Below are 19,087 nucleotides of genomic sequence, written 5' to 3'. Positions count from 1 at the left end.
GAAGAGTTACATATGTTATCGAACTTGAAAAGTCTCATCTTCATAAAACAAATTAACTCCTTAAGTTATGGAGTTCAAAAGTTTTTTCAAGAATTACAAAACTTGCCCTCAAGTTTTAAGAGTTGAAAAGTCTCAATTAAAAAATATTGAATTCATAGAAACCCTAGGAATTTGAAAAATTTTCAAAAATGTAACACATGGGTTCGTAACTTCAAATTAATTAAATAGTTTTAATTTGATTTAGCATATTGATGTTTTTTGAATAGTTCATTTAACTCTTATGGAATTTACTAGTAGTTAATTAAATGTTTAATTAAAAGAGAATTATTAAATCCATAATCATATGGTTTAAGTTTAATTAAATTAAGAGTGTAATTTATTAATAGAGTAAACCATCAAGTATTTTAAAAGTTTAAAATACACCCTTATACTATATAAAATTAAAAGTCTAATTATATATGTATAAGTTAAAGGTCAGTCTTACCGTTAGTAGGCCTTATTCACGAAGCCAGTCTATAATGGGAGTAAAAAGTTATTGCCTATAAAATAGTGGTTTAATAGGTGTCCACTCTCACCCACGACTTCCTTGATTGGTGGAGGGTCGTTAGCCGAATGGGTTGGATAGGACACAAACTTCCATTAAAAGTATAATGAAAAATACTAAGTAACTAAACACTTATAAATTCCCAATCATAGTTACTTAGGAAAATGTGAATTGATGCTAACCCATGAAATTGCACTTTGCGCCTTGTTAAGTCGTTAGTGGAGTGTGTGTGGTTAACCGACACACTAATTTGGGACTAATAATGTGTGGCAAATGGTACCTTGGTGTTAATCATGGATCAATTGAGCATGTGTGGTTAACCGACACATTGATTAGGTGATATGTAACATCGAGAGTACCAAGCTAATTTGCATGGTTATTCACACCTTGTTTGTGATCCTCGGCATCCCAGTCACAAACTTGAGAGGGCATAATCGAGATTAAACATGCCATTGAAAAGTTTAATGAATCTCAACAGATCTAGGAATTTCAATTCATTTAAAACCTAAAATTCATTTTCATTTTTCATGATGGAAATTGGTAAATCGTCATTTACCTACCTTCAAATATTTTGTAACTGAATTACGGAATCCTTCTTCCAAATTGTAAAATATTATGTTGGGTCCTAGCCTTAATATTTCATTTGGGTGTTATATTAAGGACTTAAATCAACTAACTTGAATTTCTCCCCTCATAGATGTCTAGTGTTGACAACTATGGTCCTCCCGAACCTTTTGGAAAAAGCTTTCCTCATGAAGATGTTGCTCCCAGAAATTATACTTCACTTCTTCCACCTCCTCCAATAGTTCTCCCTAACCCACATGTTCATCGACTTGAAAAGTTCAAGGTCACTCAAACCCTATTGGCAAGCAAACATGAAGATGGAAGGTTTGTGTGTGCACATGTCTTAGAGATGAAGTCACACATTGACATGTTGGGAATGTTAGGTGTCATTGTCTCAAGGAAGTTGGCTGTTGACTTGGTTCTTCAATCACTTCCTAAGTCATATAGTGAGTTCGTTAAATATTACTATATGACAGACATGACGTGACCCTTATCGATCTTACCTATTTGCTAATTGATGTTGAATCAGCAATGATTTGGAGCACTGGTAAAGAAAATTTGATTGGAAGATCTACTTCCCAAACTTCCATGGATATTGACAATGGAAACATTGGAAGTCCAGAAAATATTTTTCTTTCCATGGGAAAAGGAAAGGCTAAGTCTGAGATTGTCCCATGTACCATTCCGAAAGAGTCTGTTTGCTTCTATTGCCAAGAGAAGGGGCATTGGTTGCAAAGCTGCCATATCTACCTAAAGGACCATAAGGATGGTAAAATCCAAATGTATGACTCTGGTTCAGGTAAATCCACTATCTAACTCTATTAAGTTCCTATCTCGAGATTCTTAATACATGATGCGACAAGATTGCATTTTGATGTGTTGTAGGATTGAAGAAAAGAAAGGAAGCTTAAAGGAAGAGTAAGCTGAGTCTGGTCGCGAAGAGATGGATTTCGATTGCATGGTTCAATGATCAGATTTGTGAGTTGCTACTAGGAGTTATGATAGGTTGCTTAGGAATATGTAATAACATAGTTTTCATTTGTAATTGCATTGTAAGGACATGTTTTCCGCGTTTTTTAAATAAAGAAAAATTTTAATTTTTATCTTATTTTATATTTTTCCTTGCAATGTAATTTGTGAAAATTGATGTTCGTATATTTCTATTGTTAGAAATATTGGAAAATGGATTTGATTCATTCGTTTGTGGTAGTGTCAAAATTTACCAAATAAGGAAAGATTCTCATCACCCAAAGTTCAATTGGATAGAAACTTAGAGTCATGCGATTTGCATTGTATGATGAATGAGAAACTTCATCTTTGGGAAATTAGGACTAATTCCTTGTTCACATGTATATGTGAGTCAAGTGAAGGATTATGGGATCTAGTACACATCGTTATGCACTAGTCAGATCCACCACAAAGAACAATAAGACTATTCATCATGATTTACTAAAAGTTTAGTAAACATGTTTATACTTACAAGATTAAGTGTAATTTTGAATCATTGGAAAAGTTTTAATGTGTAGCAGAATGAATAAAAAGAATTAATTAGGCAGAAAGATAAAAGTTTCTCCAAACTGAAAGGTAGGGAGAGTACTTTAGCATCATGTTTTATGATCATCTTAATGATTATGAAAAACCATATTACAATTGATCCTATAAGGACATCTTAGAGGATTTGTATGACTAAGAACAGGAATCATGAATTGTTGAAATGGTTAAATCAAAAGGTGAGTCATACTTCGTTCCAATATCAAGTCTTAGAGTCATACTCCAAGATTGTACATTGAGTGACATGATATTAAGAAGATTTATAACACACTCATCAAATGTGGAATAAAAACGATGTTTTCTTACTCCTGCACATTTGAAATTGGTAAGTCGTGATGTCTTGGATAAGACAGAGAGTAACTAAGACCAATTGTGTGAAATGTTTTTCTTGATAAGAACCGACACTAACTCTTGAATATTTGTTTGTTAATTAATGTCTCTTAACAGAGAGAATCTTATATGTCAAGAGGTCGGTGGGAGTCTTGAAGATATTGAAAAGTTTTAAAAACTAATCAAGAATAAACCTGTTATTAATCACTAGCACACGACTTGAGGTTTGTAACCTATCGTGTTGACATATTTTTTTTGTGCCCATTCCAGTTAAGTTGACTGTGCATGTGAGTTCTATGAGCTCTCAATTGTTTGCATAACAACTTGGAAGCAATGGTAGGCGCTTGAGCTGTAGGTGGCAAGAAATTAAGATTGAACAAGTTCATTCCATATGTGTTTGGATTTGTCACTAACCTTGTCCTGTGATTATGGTTATGACAAATTCAGATGGATAGGAACACATACACCATTAATCTAAGTGACAAAGGTTTCTCTCCGCTTCATGAAAATGATTGTAAGGAAACATTTTCACTAAGTAGATTTTAAGGAGATAACATTTGAGATATTTGCATTCTCAAATTCGATTATGATTACGGCATCCCTCTTCATAGTTCGAATTGTGAAAAATGGAAAAAGGTCTAAACATTTGAGACTTATAGTTATAAGTTCTAAAAATGTTTAGACACACATGTGAGCTATCTAAGGAAAGGTTTATAAGCTTGAGAAGCCTAGATAAAGTCTTATCGAAGCATTTGTTGGATTAGTGTCTAAGTCCATAGCTATTTTGGTATGTACTTGACCCGATTGTGCATGGTCCTTTTGGGTTGCCTTCACCAAAGCAACTTGATTGGAGAAATGAATAGAGAGAGAGAGAAGTTATTATGATTTATTAATATGTTATAAGAATAATATATTAAGGGAGAAATCATATTTGTTTAATTAATATTGGTCAATAATTAATTAAGAATTAATTTTGTGATCAAATGTAATTAATTAAACTAGAGGGGCTGAATTGTAATTATGTGATAGTTACAAAATAAGGTAAGGATTATCCTAAGTATAGGATGGACGAATTTAAGGTGATAATGCCTTAGAATTCGACTATGATAAGGATTCAAGGATTATCTTATGGGTTGCTTGGTAAGCAAGCAACTAGATAAGGATAATGACTGAAACCCTATCTGTACACCTATATAAACACCCCATTGATCATGAATTCGTGTAAGACCTTCCGAAGGCTTCTAGGGACGAATTTGATACCTTCTCTCTCTCCTCATATCTTCTCCACTTCCTCTTGGTGTTTGTAAGCCATTAGAGGAGTGACACTTGTGACTCTAAGCCTTCCAAAGTCAATTCAAGGAGGAATTAGGATTGTTATTGCTATATAACAATCAAGGTATGTTCTTAAACCCACTTATATGTTAATATTGATTTCCATATACTAGAATTAGGGTTTATAGTCTTGGATTCAAAGCATGTACAATAGAGAAACCTAGATCCAAACTTTAGGGTTTGCATGAGCACATAGGATGTTGTTATGACCAAAACCCATCGGTGGTATCAGAGACATGATTGGTTTCTATTGTATTGATGCCTTGTATGTTTGAAAAATTCGAATTTTGTGATTCTGCTTGATGGACTCGACGAGTCCCACTGTGGACTCGGCGAGTTGCCCCTACTCGGCGAGTCCATGGGGGTACTCGGCGAGTTCGAGCGTCAGATAGAGCTGTATCCGGGATTTCTTGCTGTTTTTGCTTAAGGATAGTTACCTTTTCACATTAGATCAATATTAATCTGATTTTATGATATATTTGACTATATTATTGATCTAATTAAAGATATTTATCAATTAATAAAATATTTATTTCCTTATATGATAATTGATTAATTATTTTGATTAAATTGGTAAATTATTTTGCAAGAAATCATTAGATAAATCAGATATGGATAATTATGTGATTAAATATTAATTTAGATTATTTGTTATTTGATTCTTGTTGTTATGAAAAGTTTCATATTTTCCCCTTTAGGTTTTATGGTTTAAATTTGAACCCAAAAGTTTTGTTGTTTTGAAATTTAAATAGTTGAAACCCTAATGTTTTGAAAAAGGTTTCAAAACTTGCCCTCAAGTTTTGGAATTTAAAAGTTGATTAAAAGTTTAATTTAGGAATGTTAAATTCTAAAACCCTAGTATTGTTTTGAAAAAGTTCAAATCACACCCTTGTGGTTTTATTAATTAATTAAGGAGTATAATTAAAAGAGGTTTAATAAATCCACAATAGTTTTGGTTTACAATTTAATTGAATTAAAGGTATAATTATTAAATTTAACCACCTAGTATTTTCAAAGTGTAAAATACACCCTATACTATATATATATATATATATATATATATATATATATATATATATATATATATATATATAACATTAAAAGTCTAACATTATATATATGTATGAGTAAAAGTCAGTCTTACCGTTAGTAGGCCTCATTCACGAAGCTAGTCTATAAGGGGTGTTTAAGGAAATTACCTATAAAATGGCGATTGAATGGGTATCCACTCTTACCCACTGCACTCTTGCCTAGTGGAGGGTCGTTAGCCGAACGGGTAGGATAGGACAAAACCTTCCATTATAAGTATAATGAAATATAAAAGTAACTAAATGTTTTCATAAAATTCCCAATCTTAGTTACTTAGGCAAAAATGAATTGATGCAATTCCATGAAATTACACTTTGTGCCCTTGCGAAGACGTTAGTGGAGCATGTGTGGTTTACCGGCACACTAAATGGTTCTAAGAAAAGGTAGCAAAGGGTGACTCAATGTTTGTCATAGTTCGGTGGAGCGTGTGTGGTTTACCGGCACATCGAATAGGTGACTATAACATGTGAGGGCACCATGTAAGTTTAAATGGTAATTCACACCCGCTTTGTGATCCTCGGCATCCCAGTCAAAAACAAGAGGGGCATATCGAGATTTAAACATGCCATTGAAATGTTCAATGAATCTCAAAGGATCTAGGAGTTTTCATAGATTTAAAACTTAAATTTCTTTTTCGTTTTTCGTGGTGGAAATTAGTGAATCGTCATTCACTTACCTTCAAATGTTCTACAATTAGGGTTACGGCATCCCTCTCCCGAGTTGTAGAATATTGTGTTGGCTCCTAGCCTTAGTATTTCATTTGGGTGATTTACTAAGGACTCAATCTATCAACTAACTTGAATTTGTTTTCTCCCATTTTGTAGATGTCAAATTTCGACAACAATGGTCTTCCCAAATCCCGTGGAACAAGCATTCCACATGAAGATGGTATTCCACGATTCGATCGAGGAACGAGAAATCATGCTTCACTTCCTCCTCCTCCTCCTATTGTTCTCCCCAACCCACAAGATCGAAGAATTGAAAGGTTCAATATCACTAAAGCCCTATTGGAAATGAAACATGAAGATGGTAAACCCGTGTGTGCCTACGTTCTAGGAATGAAATCACACATTGATAGGTTGATAATGTTGGGAGTGTCATTCCCAGATGAGTTGGTTGTGAATTGGGTTTTGTAGTCACTTCCAGAATCATATAATGAGTTCAAAAGAAAGTATTATATGATGGAACATGATGACAACCTAATTGACCTAACTTACATGCTCATTGCTGCTGAATCAGAAATGATTTGGCGAAGCAATGGAGCGTATTTGTTGGGAGAGTCAACCGACCATGCTTCCGAGGACGTTCTAGGAAAACCGACCTGCATTTGCTGCCAAAAGAAAGGCCGTTGGATACAAGTCTGCCCAAAGAGCCTCAAAGGTCCAGAAGATGGGAGAGTCAAAGAGTATGGCTGCGCTTCAGGTAAAATCCACTATCTAACTCCGTTAAGTTCCTATTCATTGATTCTGAATACATGATGTGATAAGATTGCATTTGAATGTTCTGCAGGATCGGTGAAAAGAAAGGAAGCTTGGTGAAAGAGCAAGATGAATCTAATCACAAGGAATGGATCTTGATTGCATGGACTTGAAGATTAAATTTTAAGCTTAGATAGTTATGATAGAGTTGTTAGAAATTTTCCTTTTAAAATACATAGTTTTCAATGGATTTTGCATTGTAAGGACAAATGTTTTCCGCTGCTTTTATAAATAAAATAAATTTTCGTTTGACTTATTTATTTATTTGTTTCCTTGCAATGAAATCGTTATAAAAATTGGTGTTTGCATATTTCTACAACAAATGGATAAGATTCTTAATTATGTTAATAGTGGAAATGTCAAGAATTTGCCAAATAGGGAAAGGTTCTCATCACCCAAGTTTCAATTGGACAGAAACTTGGAATCATGCAACGTGGCTGCACGATGAATGAGAATTTCACATTTGGAAATTAGACTAATTCGTTGACAAAGTGTCAAGTGAAGGACTAGGAGATCGAGTACACAAAGTTGTGTGTTGATCAAGTCCACCACAAGGGTAACAAATATATTCGTCATGATTTACTAAAGGATTAGTAAATATGATTATACTTATAAGATTAAGTGTAATTCTTAGTTGACTAAAAAAGGTTTAAGTCAATAGCAGAACGAATAAGAAGAATCAAGCAGGCAGAAAGATAAAAGTTTCTCCATTCTAAGAAGAAGGGAGAGTACCTTTTATGCTTTATGATAGGTCTTAATGATTAAGAACCATATCTCAATTGATCCTCTAAGTGAGTCTTAGTACAATTGTATGTATAAGAAGAGGAATCAAGAATTGAAGAAATGGTTAAATCAAAAAGTCAATCATACTTCGTTCCAATAACAAGTCTTAAAGTTAAGATTATGACATTGAGTGATAAGTATTAAGAAGGTTTTTAACATTCATCAAATGTGGAAAGTTGTGATGTCTTGCATAAGACAAAGACCAACCAGGACCATTTTGTGAAGTGTTATGATAAAAACTACACTAACTCTTGAATATTTGATTGTCAAGAAATGTTTAGTGACAAGAGAATCTTATATGTCAAGGAGTCAGTGGGAGTCTTAATGGTCTTGAAAGGTTTTGAAGAACAAATCAAATAAACCTTATCGATCATCACTAGCACACGAGTTGAGGTTTACGACCTATCGTGTTGACACTATTTTGTTTTCTATGCCATTCCAATTGAGTTAATTGTGCATATGAGTCCTATGAGTTCTCATTTGAATGCATAAGAGGCAAGGACCTTGATCAATGGAAAGTACATTGATAGGAGAAGGTGAGTTGCTTAACTACTTGGAAGACATGGTGGGCAGCTGTGCTACCATAAGGCAAGAAATCAAGATTAAGAATGTTCGGTCCATATGAGTTTGAATTTGTCGTAAACTTTGGTTTTGACAAATTCACATGGATAGGAACACATACACCGTTTAAATCTAAGTGTCATAAGATTTCCTCCTTCATGAAAATGATTATGAGGAAATGCTTTCACTAAGAGAGATTTTAAGATAGCAATTACGGTATCCCTCTCCATGATTCGAATTATGAGATTTGGCAATTAGTCTTAATTGTTTAAGACACATATGAGCTATTTTGAATAAAGGTGTATGAGACTAAGAAGCCTTGATAAAGGATTATAAAAGCACTAAGTATTAGAAACATGGACTTATGAAATTCAATAGGTATTGTTTTTCTGAAAGTTAAGATGTTTATGAATACATGTCGAAGCTAGTGGGAGCATAAGTGTTATGTTTTATAATAATCATCATGATAGTGGGAGCATAAATGTTATGATTGTATGATTATTAAGGAAAGTATTGCAAGTTGGCAATATTAATTATAGAAAACAAGAGTAATTCTTTGCAAAGTTGTAAGGAAGGAATAGTTGTTTTGCTATAATTAAGGGAGAGAATATTATGCTTCATTTCTGATCTAAAGGCTTAGGTTGTGGAATGTTAATAAATTTAGTCAAAAGTACATAGTGTGTTCTTAAAATTTTGATTATGATTACGACATTCCTCTTCACAATTCGAATTTTGAGAACATAGCAAATAAAACATTATGGCAAAAGATTGATAAAGTATCAAATCTTTATGTAAGACATTTTGCATCGTGTCCATACGCTTCGGGTATAGGATCGATTGCAAATGCTTTAATGTTTGACCATTCTAAAATTTTCCAAATGTCTAGCGCATTTAGAGGGAAAAGGGAATAGAATTGGTTTTGACAAAAAAATAATTAAACAACTATCAAAGGACAATCCAAAGTTCGACGAGGACTGGTTGCTTGTGAGTAGTTGGAAGCATGGTATTGGATGGACCATATCGACACTATAGAAAAAGATTCTATTAAGAATAAGTTGTCATATGGAAAATATGGAAATGTATCCATATTGGAAATTGAATATTGAAAAATCTATGTCTAGATTAGAAACCTTTATGCAAAAGGATGTTCAAAGAAATGTACTTTGAGTGAAAGACATCATATCTAAGGAATTGTCTTGTAACAATCTCCGATAGAGGACTTTGTAATAGCATTGGGAATAGTCTTTGTGACTTTGGTGCAGTGACATTACGAAAGGATCATTGCATAAAATGTTAGAATCTAACATATTCTATAAGTGGCAAGAATTTGATATTCTTACACTTATGAAAAAGGATTTGGAGTTGTGAAATGAGAATGATTGGGAATGTGCTTAATTTGGTCTATTTCACAAAGTAAGAACCATAGGTATACATTGTGTGCATGCTAGGAGCATGGGACAAGTGTAATAATTCAAGTAAGAAGTTGATTACCCGAAATGGCAAATAATGAGTAATCGATATGGTGATAAATAAAAGGTGTTTTATTTATACTCAAAGGTTTGAGGCCATATGGGATCAGTATTATTCTTGTGTTTCACATTTGCATGTTTTGACTTCCAGAATAATTGAATTTATTAAGAATAATCGAATTATTCGAACGGGCCACAGTCGTTCATATGTTAGAAGTAGATATGAATGAAGACTGTCGTGAATTGGTGTGTGGATTGTCTAAAGAGCATTAGACATAAGCAAATGTTTGCTGCAACGTTCATGAGTGCTTATGAATATGATTTGAGCATTGGGTCAAACCTACGCTCACTTGGATCATTCCATGAATTGTATCACGAGTGATTGGTGAGACGATAACATCTTATATTCTTAAAACCGAGATGTGTGAGTTGTATCTTGCAAATCGGTTGCACATTGATAATATGTAAACGCACTAGTAACTTGGTGTTATAAAACATATTGTTGTGTGTGATTTGGTGAGTGAGTGCAAGCAAGCATTGTATCAAAGTTTATACGTTCCTTTTATTCAAAGTAGGATAAAAGCGATATCTTTGGGCCCCTCGATGATTTAGTGATGACAAACGTAAATGCTCGGCCGGGCGAGGGCTAATTTGATTTGTTCAATTAGTCAGTCATCATAAATCGGAAATCGAGATATAGTACAAAGAGAATGATTTGAAATCATATCTCATATGATATCTAGAATGGAGGAATATATGATCCCTTATCTAAGGACACGCGTATCTGATAGGATCAGAGTTGATAGCGGCTTTGGAAAGCTACAATTGCAGATCAGGATCTGAAGTTATACGCATAATAGTTATTAGACTTATCCAAGTGGGAGACTGTTGGATTAGTGTCTAAGTCCATAACTATTTTGATATGTACTTGACCCGATTGTGCATGGTCCTTTTGGGTTGCCTTCACCAAAGCAACTTGATTGGAGAAATGAATAGAGAGAGAGGTTATTATGATTTATTAATATGTTATAAGAATAATATATTAAGGGAGAAATCATATTTGTTTAATTAATATTGGTCAATAATTAATTAAGAATTAATTTTGTGATCAAATGTAATTAATTAAACTAAAGGGGCTGAATTGTAATTATGTGATAGTTACAAAATAAGGTAAGGATTATCCTAAGTATAGGATGGACGAATTTAAGGTGATAATGCCTTAGAATTCGACTATGATAAGGATTCAAGGATTATCTTATGGGTTGCTTGGTAAGCAAGCAACTAGATAAGGATAATGACTGAAACCCTATCTGTACACCTATATAAACACCCCATTGATCATGAAATCGTGTAAGACCTTCCCAAGGCTTCTAGGGACGAATTTGATACCTTCTCTCTCTCCTCATATCTTCTGCACTTGCTCTTGGTGTTTGTAAGCCATTAGAGGAGTGACACTTGTGACTCTAAGCCTTCCAAAGTCAATTCAAGGAGGAATTAGGATTGTTATTGCTATATAACAATCAAGGTATGTTCTTAAACCCATTTATATGTTAATATTGATTTCCATATACTAGAATTAGGGTTTATAGTCTTGGATTCAAAGCATGTACAATAGAGAAACCTAGATCCAAGCTTTAGGGTTTGCATGAGCACATAGGATGTTGTTATGACCAAAACCCATCAGCATTTTGTATCAGAAATCTGAACTTTGGTAAGAAAGTCAACAAGTATTGATTTCTAGAAGTCCAATTGATTTCTGAGTACATGTTAAAGCTAGTGGGAGCATAAGTATTATGCTATTAAAGAAATGACTTTATGATAATGGGAGAATAATCATAATGATAAGTGTTGCAGGTTGGCAATACAAGTTATAGGAAACAAAGGATACAAATTTGCAATGTTGCAAAGTTTGAAACGTTGTTTCGCTATAGTAACGGAGAGGATACTTGTACTTTATTTCGAATCTAAATGCTTAGATTGAGATATTAATCAAACTTAGTCATGGATACATACATATATATATATATATATATATATATATATATATATATATATATATATATATATATATATGAATACCATGTTGAAATATTTAAATATTGGAAATTCTATATATTGAAATATTATAGCAAGAGACTGGTCAGGTATCATGTCTTTATGTAAGACATTATGAATCGTGTCCCATATGCTTCAGATATAGGATCAATTGCATGTGCTATAATATTCTCTAGTTCTAATTTTCCAAATGCCTAGGGTATTAAGAGGGAAAAAGGACTACAACCGGATATGACTAAAGTTATTAAACAACTTTCACGGATGATCTAATGTTCGGTAAGGATTGGTTGCTTGTGGATAGTTGAGGTATAGTGATGGATGGACCATATTGACATGATTTTGAATAGATAGGATTCTATTAAGAATGGATAGTCATATGGAAATGATGGGAAATTTTGCATAATGGGAGTTGGATATAAAGAATCTATGTGTAGCTAAGAAACTTTTATGCTAGAAGGATGTTCAAAGGAATGTACTTTCAATATGGTACTTCGTATCTATGGAATTGTCTTGTAACATTCTCCAATGGAAAGTTTTGTAATTGTCATATTCTCTGTGACTTGTGCACATAGTCATTACAAAAGGATCACTGTATAAAGGCTAGAATCTAACAAATTCTAATAGTGGCAAGAATTTGGTATTCTTACATTGGGGATAAAGATTTGGAGTTGTGAAATGAGTTTCATTGAATATGTATTCAATCGATCTGTTTCACAAAGAAAGGACCATAGGTAAACTTAGTGTGCATGCTTGGAGCATGGGATAACTATTGTTTTAATTCAAGTATTAAGTTGATTAATCGAAACATTATACAATTAATAATGTGTAATCAATATGGTGTTTAAATAAAAGGTGTTTTATTTATATTCAAAAGTTTTGAGACCATATTGGATTCGATTATTCTTCTGTTTCACTTTGCATGTTTTGACTTCCCGAATCAAAAGACTATTCAAACTATCCATAGTAGATCATACTTTGGAAGTATGTATTGAAGCGAGGCTGTCATGAATGGGTATGTAGATTATCTAAAGGTGTTTAGACATAACACATGTTTGCTATAGTATTCATGAGTACTCTTGTAATAAGATTTCAGTATTGGACTAAACCCACACTCATTTGAATCACTTCATAGATTTTATCACGAGTGATCATGAGACGATAATATCTTATATTCTTGAAACGGAGAGATATGAGTTGCAGTTTACAAGTCGGTTGCACATTGTTAATGTGAAAACGCACCAGTAACTTGGTTTTATAAAACATATTCTTGTGTGTGATTTGATGAGTAAATAGAGCAAACACATGAGTCAAAGTTTATTCATATTCCTTTTACCCTAAGAGGGATAAAAGCGATATCTTAGGGCCCCTCAATGATTTGATGATGACAACCCTACGCGCTTGGCCTAGCCTGGACTGATTTGATTTGTTCAATTAGTCGGTCGTCATAAATCGGAAATCGCGAAACAACACACGAACAAATATAATGATTATAATCCATGTCTTAGTGCATACGATATCTAGAATGGAGGAATATATGATCCCTTTTCTAATGGAAGCGTTATTGATCAGAGTTCGACAACGACTTTTGAGAGCTACAATTGCTAGTCGGGTTTTGAAGTCGTACATACAATTATAGTTACTAGACTTACCCAAGTGGGAGACTGTTGGATTAGGTGTATAAGCCCATAACTATAATTGTTATGTACTTGACCTGGGAGTAGCATGGTCCATTTCAGGTTGCCTTCATCAAGACAATTTGATAGGATGGATATTTGAGTAAGAGGTTATTTATGATTTATTAATATATTATATGTATAATATATTAATTGAGAAATCATATTATTTAATTAGTATTGATCAAGAGTTGATTTGGAATTAATTTAGTGATCAAAAGAGACTAATTAAATTAACGGAGACAAATTATGTAAATCAGTGAGACATATGGTTTGGGCTAATGATTCATGATTAATTTGTAATGGGCTAAGCTTATGTGAAAATCCATAAATTATTACTCCATATAAGTTTATGGATCATAAGCCTAGGTGTAAGAATTAGGGTTACATAGAACTCTTGGAATTCTACATTATATATGTGTAACTCTTTTAGCCAAAATCGGACTTAAGAGTGAGATTACAAGAGTATGGACGATTTCTTGGTGCCTAACCTCTCTCTCAAGATTCTCCACTTGTTCATGATGTTTGTGACTTGTTTGAGGCACAACACTTGGGGTTCTGAGCTCTGGAAAGGCCAAATTCAACAAGCTAGAACAAGAGGTAATATTCTAACTTACTTTTGTGATTCATATGTCAAATTGTATGCTAGTTGTAGGCTTTATGATTTGGAAAATTTTGTTGCATGTATAACTAGAGAAAACTTAGATCCAAAGCAGTTAGGGTTGTATGTGAACCATAGGAGTGTTATAGTACCAAAAACCCAACATTACATTCCAGCAGCTACCACATCGTGGTATAAAGTCTACCCCGTCCTGAGTTTTGAATGGACACCACATCATGGTGCCCACTCGACTATACCATAGTGTAGGGAAAATTCCCAAATGAAAAAGGAGTTTAGATCAAACTTATATCAGAAATTCCAGGTGTTACAAACTTCCATCCTTGGTTGCTGTTTTGGATGACTTTACCCTTCTTGGGTTGTTGTCTCATAGAGACAAAAGTTAAGTGTTACTTTTCTACCATACATTCTTCTTTCTTGTATACCTTTTCTCCATTTTCTTTCTATGTTCTTCAGGGGCTGATTGTTATGCTTTCCATGTGTTTTTGGATTGTCTTGTAGGCAACATTTGAGCTTATAAAGGGTACTTTGGATCCCACTCTTGAACAATATAGGCCAATGGTGTTGTCCTCTTTGTCATTTTCCAAGTTTACCCTTGGCACAGTGGCCCCAAAATTTACAGGTGAGACTAATTGATAGTTTTACCATTTTCGTTTTTCCTTTCTTTTGTTTTCAGGCTTCTTAATTCTTCAATTACGTTCTCTACTAGCTTAAGAAAATTCAACATATTCTACAATTTTAATTATCAATTGTTTATATTGTTCCGAAGCTTCTATTGTTGAAGATGTGTAATAGTGGATATGGAAATGAATTGGGATGGAAACCGTAGTATAATACTTGGTATCATGAACAAACTATGATTTCATGTGCATGTAGTTCAATTTTTCCTAGTTGTCAAGTGTTGCATGTGCATGAAATTTAATTTTTCCTAGTTGACAAGTTCTATTACTGGAATTTGGAAAATAATTAGCTTTAACATTGTTTACTATTAACAAATCATATTCTTAAAGTTTAATCTCTTTTGTTGTTTAACTGAAGAATATTACGTTTATATGGGTTTTTATTCCAACATCAAGAAATGAATTTTTGAAGACAAATAAATAAAGTTTATTTAACATATATGAATCCTATACATTGTGAATTCTATGACGTATGGGTTCCTTTCTAATGAATGTATAGATTGATTAGATGATTTGTGACAACCCGAAATTTTCATTTGTACAAACTCTACAGTCAAGCACTACAATTAGAAGTCAAATTCATTTATGCTAATTTTTAGCTCGGTTTAAAGTCCGTTTGGGTGTTTTTAATATGAATTCGTCAAACGAACAAATAAAAGGAAGTATCTTCTAGGAGTAATGTGTAGCAAATAAACATTTCACACCATAACAAGGTGTTTATGGCCAAACTTTGGGAGTTTGGGCCGTAAACTCCTCTTGGCCGTGAACTCATGCTTAAGGCATGAGTTTACTCCTCATTTCCTCACTTCTCACTTCCAAGCTCAAGAACACCCACATTTCTCTCTCAAGTATCATATCATATTTCTTCCAATCTTCCAAAAATGTAAGTGTTTCTTCTCTTGATTTGTTGTCATAACACTTCATCTAGTAGCTATACATGATTTCATCCATGAAATCTTCTCTTTTCTTACATCTTCAAATGTTCTTCAAGAACATCAAGAACACACACTAGTGTTTTTGGACCTTAAAAACTCTTACAAGCTTCCTATAAGTAAATACACCCCTCTCTACTAGTTATGTGCTTATATTACTTGTTAAACTATGGAAAAACACCAAGAAGTCCCAAGAACACATGGGTTTACGACCAAGGCAATCTCCTTGGACTATAAACACCATAAGGTGGTGCATATGTGCCACCATTACCTTCTAGGACTTGGATATTGGACTAGAACCTTGCATGCATGAGCTAAGGACCTTAAACCACGAAATGGTAGGAGCTACCATGGGTTTACGACCGTAAACCCACTAGGACCGTAACCCTAATAAGGGAGCCATTATGAGCCCTAGTCCCTTCTAAAGCCTTGGAACCAAGTTTAGATCATTTCTTTGAAGAGTATAGCACCTTAAACAAACAAAAGAATCAAGCACACATGAGTTTATGGCCGTAAACTCATGGGGTTATGACCATGGGCCGTAAACTCTAAAAGTTGGTGCAAATTGTGCCACTAATACTTCCTAAGGCTTGGACTTGATCGTATGATGCTTAACCTTGACTTGTAAGACCCTAAGGCACACAATGGTACTAGTTACCATGAGTTTACGGCCGTAAACTCTTGGGAAAAAGACCATAAACCACAAACTCATGTGGTGTTACCATATGGGAAGTAAACTCCAATGTGAGGCCATACTCTTTTTAGATGCAACCCTTTGGTACTCCTAGCACTTAAATCAAAGTGTTATCCATGTATTAGGGTATCTTTACTTGATTAATTAGTTGTTAAATGACTAATTGGATACACATATGTGTCATTACATGTTAAATAGGATCCGTGTGTGCGTTCAAGTCCTCACTTGACACTTAGCATCCTATCCGACACTTCCATCCAAATCACTCACTACAGGTGAGTTCATACCCCTTAATCAACCTTTGAAATGATTTTAAATGCTTTTATGGGGGGAATACAAGTTGAAACATTCTAGTTATTGCATTAATCACATGTGATTAATGACTAGAACAAACAGAAAGATTTACTACTACTTTTAAGTTGCTATCAAACTTATGTTTTCCAGTGTTTCAAAACCTTTTATCAAACTTTTAGATACTAAAACTATTTGCAAACTACTTTTAAACTTACATTGTTTTCAAACTCATATCTACACTAATATATTTATATAAGTAAGGCTTGAAGGACTTAGGACTGATAGCTCACCTTATTTCATGTTCCTTGTTTGGTTGTGGACTTAGGGTATCCTGTTACTTGTCCGAATGTCGTTGAACTCTTAGTTATATATCATATATATATATATATATATATATATATATATATATATATATATATATATATATATATATATGTTGGATATAAAAGCTTTCAATTCAGTTCAATGCCTTGTGTAACAAATGAATACAAACAACATTACTATTTAACTATAATAGGTATAGTTATGGGATTACTACTCACTACTACTATTACAAAGATACATACAGGAGTCAGTACATTTAGGAGTCGGTATATAAGTACTACAGTGAGAAACAACACATTCTACACACTATACAAGAGAACATACTATACACTATACAGGAGCATACTATATACTACTAAAGAGAAAACATCACTACTCTATAATACACTATACAACCTTTTGAATACTATAAACCGAATGTGACATACTACTTCTCGATACGATACTTCATCGTGGTATCACTTTGTAACCAGAGTCTCCTGCAGGGAGAGCGGGCATTGTGTGTATAGATCTATACAGGACAGACACTCCCACATCCCGACGGCTAACTACAGTCCCAGCCGATAAGTCCAAGGGGTGACAGAATGTTACCTCACTACATATGACTCGGAGGGTCATCAGTTATTGAACCATCGATCAGCATGGTTACATACGAGTTCACATTCAAACCTTTAATTAACTAATTAAGAATTAAAGGCAAAACGGACTCCCCGGAGTGTATTGTACATCTAAATACTACCTGGAGTCTGCATTTTCATCACTATTAGTCAGCAGTGATATTGCTGGGGTAAAACATTATTTGCCCCTAGTATATTTATTTTGTAATCACCATAAAGGTGTGAGGTCTAAATCTATATTTTCATACTGATAGTTTCACTGGGGAAAACTTTTACTGTTACAAAAGAACAAACATACAAACAATCGGGTCTTGGTAGAAGACTACATTTTACTGGAAGATATAAGATTTTCTAGGGAGTATACTATTTACAAACATTTAAAATCAGTTACCACATTTACCTTACGTTGTTACAAACATTTTCATACAAGCAATGACACTAAATACTTATGAACTCACTAGCTTTATATACATCTGTTCATACCAGGGTCAGTATCATACTAGATCAGAACAAAAGTGTTACAATTGTTGAACAACACGATTAGGCTTAGAGACATATACCTAGGGGGATATAGCCTGATCAACTATATTTTCCGAGGAGTGACTATCATGTGCCTAAGAATGGTCGTGGTATTGCAACAATTCTAAAAACTTACCAACACTACTACAATGAAAACAATAGAACAGAACATAAACCTAAAATACTATAGGAGTATTTTGTTTTAATATAATTACTTATGTGCAAACTAAAAAGGACTATCATTAGTATGTCTGTTAACCATTCTTTTCCCCATTCTCGCGTAGATAACATGGCTGGCTTCCATCTCCCCGGCGATCCGTATTATCCCAACCAAGGCATTGGTGGATGACTTGATGACGAGCCAGAAGATGATCACCCAATCCCTTTGGATGATCACCTCACAGAAGGCTTTTCGGATGGCTCCGACTCCGAACCGGAGGTCAACAACCTGCCCCAAGAAGTTCCAAATCCAAACCTCAACCCCCATCCAACATTTCAAGGTCCCACTCCCTTGTGAGAAACAACCTTGAATCGTTGGAGTGATGAGCAGGGTCAGCCTTTACCTTTCAACGGAGACCGAAGCTTCTATAATATAAGCGAGGGAGGTTCAGCTGACTGGGTCTTACCCATCATGGTTTGTAGGATTGCTCGGAACGTCGAGCAAGGTCATGTAGCCATCGACAAAGTAGTGGAAATTGACGCCAACTCTGGCCTTAACACGGTCCGCATTCGCCAACTCGAAGAGGATATGGATAGGACTAGGAGGGCCAATGAGACTCTGCAACAACAATTAACTGCATCCCGAGCCGAATTCATGGATCTCTAAGTGCGTCAGAGAGTGCATGAGCGACATCTTCAGGAAGTTGTACGTCAACTGGCAGACCTGAGGGTTCGTCCGAGGGATACCTGTCGCCGGTAGAAGATGTCGACTCATCTTTACTTTTGAATTAAGTAATAGCCTTTCTTTTCTGTGTTCTAT

This window comes from Lactuca sativa, chromosome 2, assembly GCF_002870075.4.
Source record: "Lactuca sativa cultivar Salinas chromosome 2, Lsat_Salinas_v11, whole genome shotgun sequence".
Lineage (NCBI taxonomy): Eukaryota > Viridiplantae > Streptophyta > Magnoliopsida > Asterales > Asteraceae > Lactuca > Lactuca sativa.
This window is presented reverse-complemented; position numbering follows the sequence as displayed.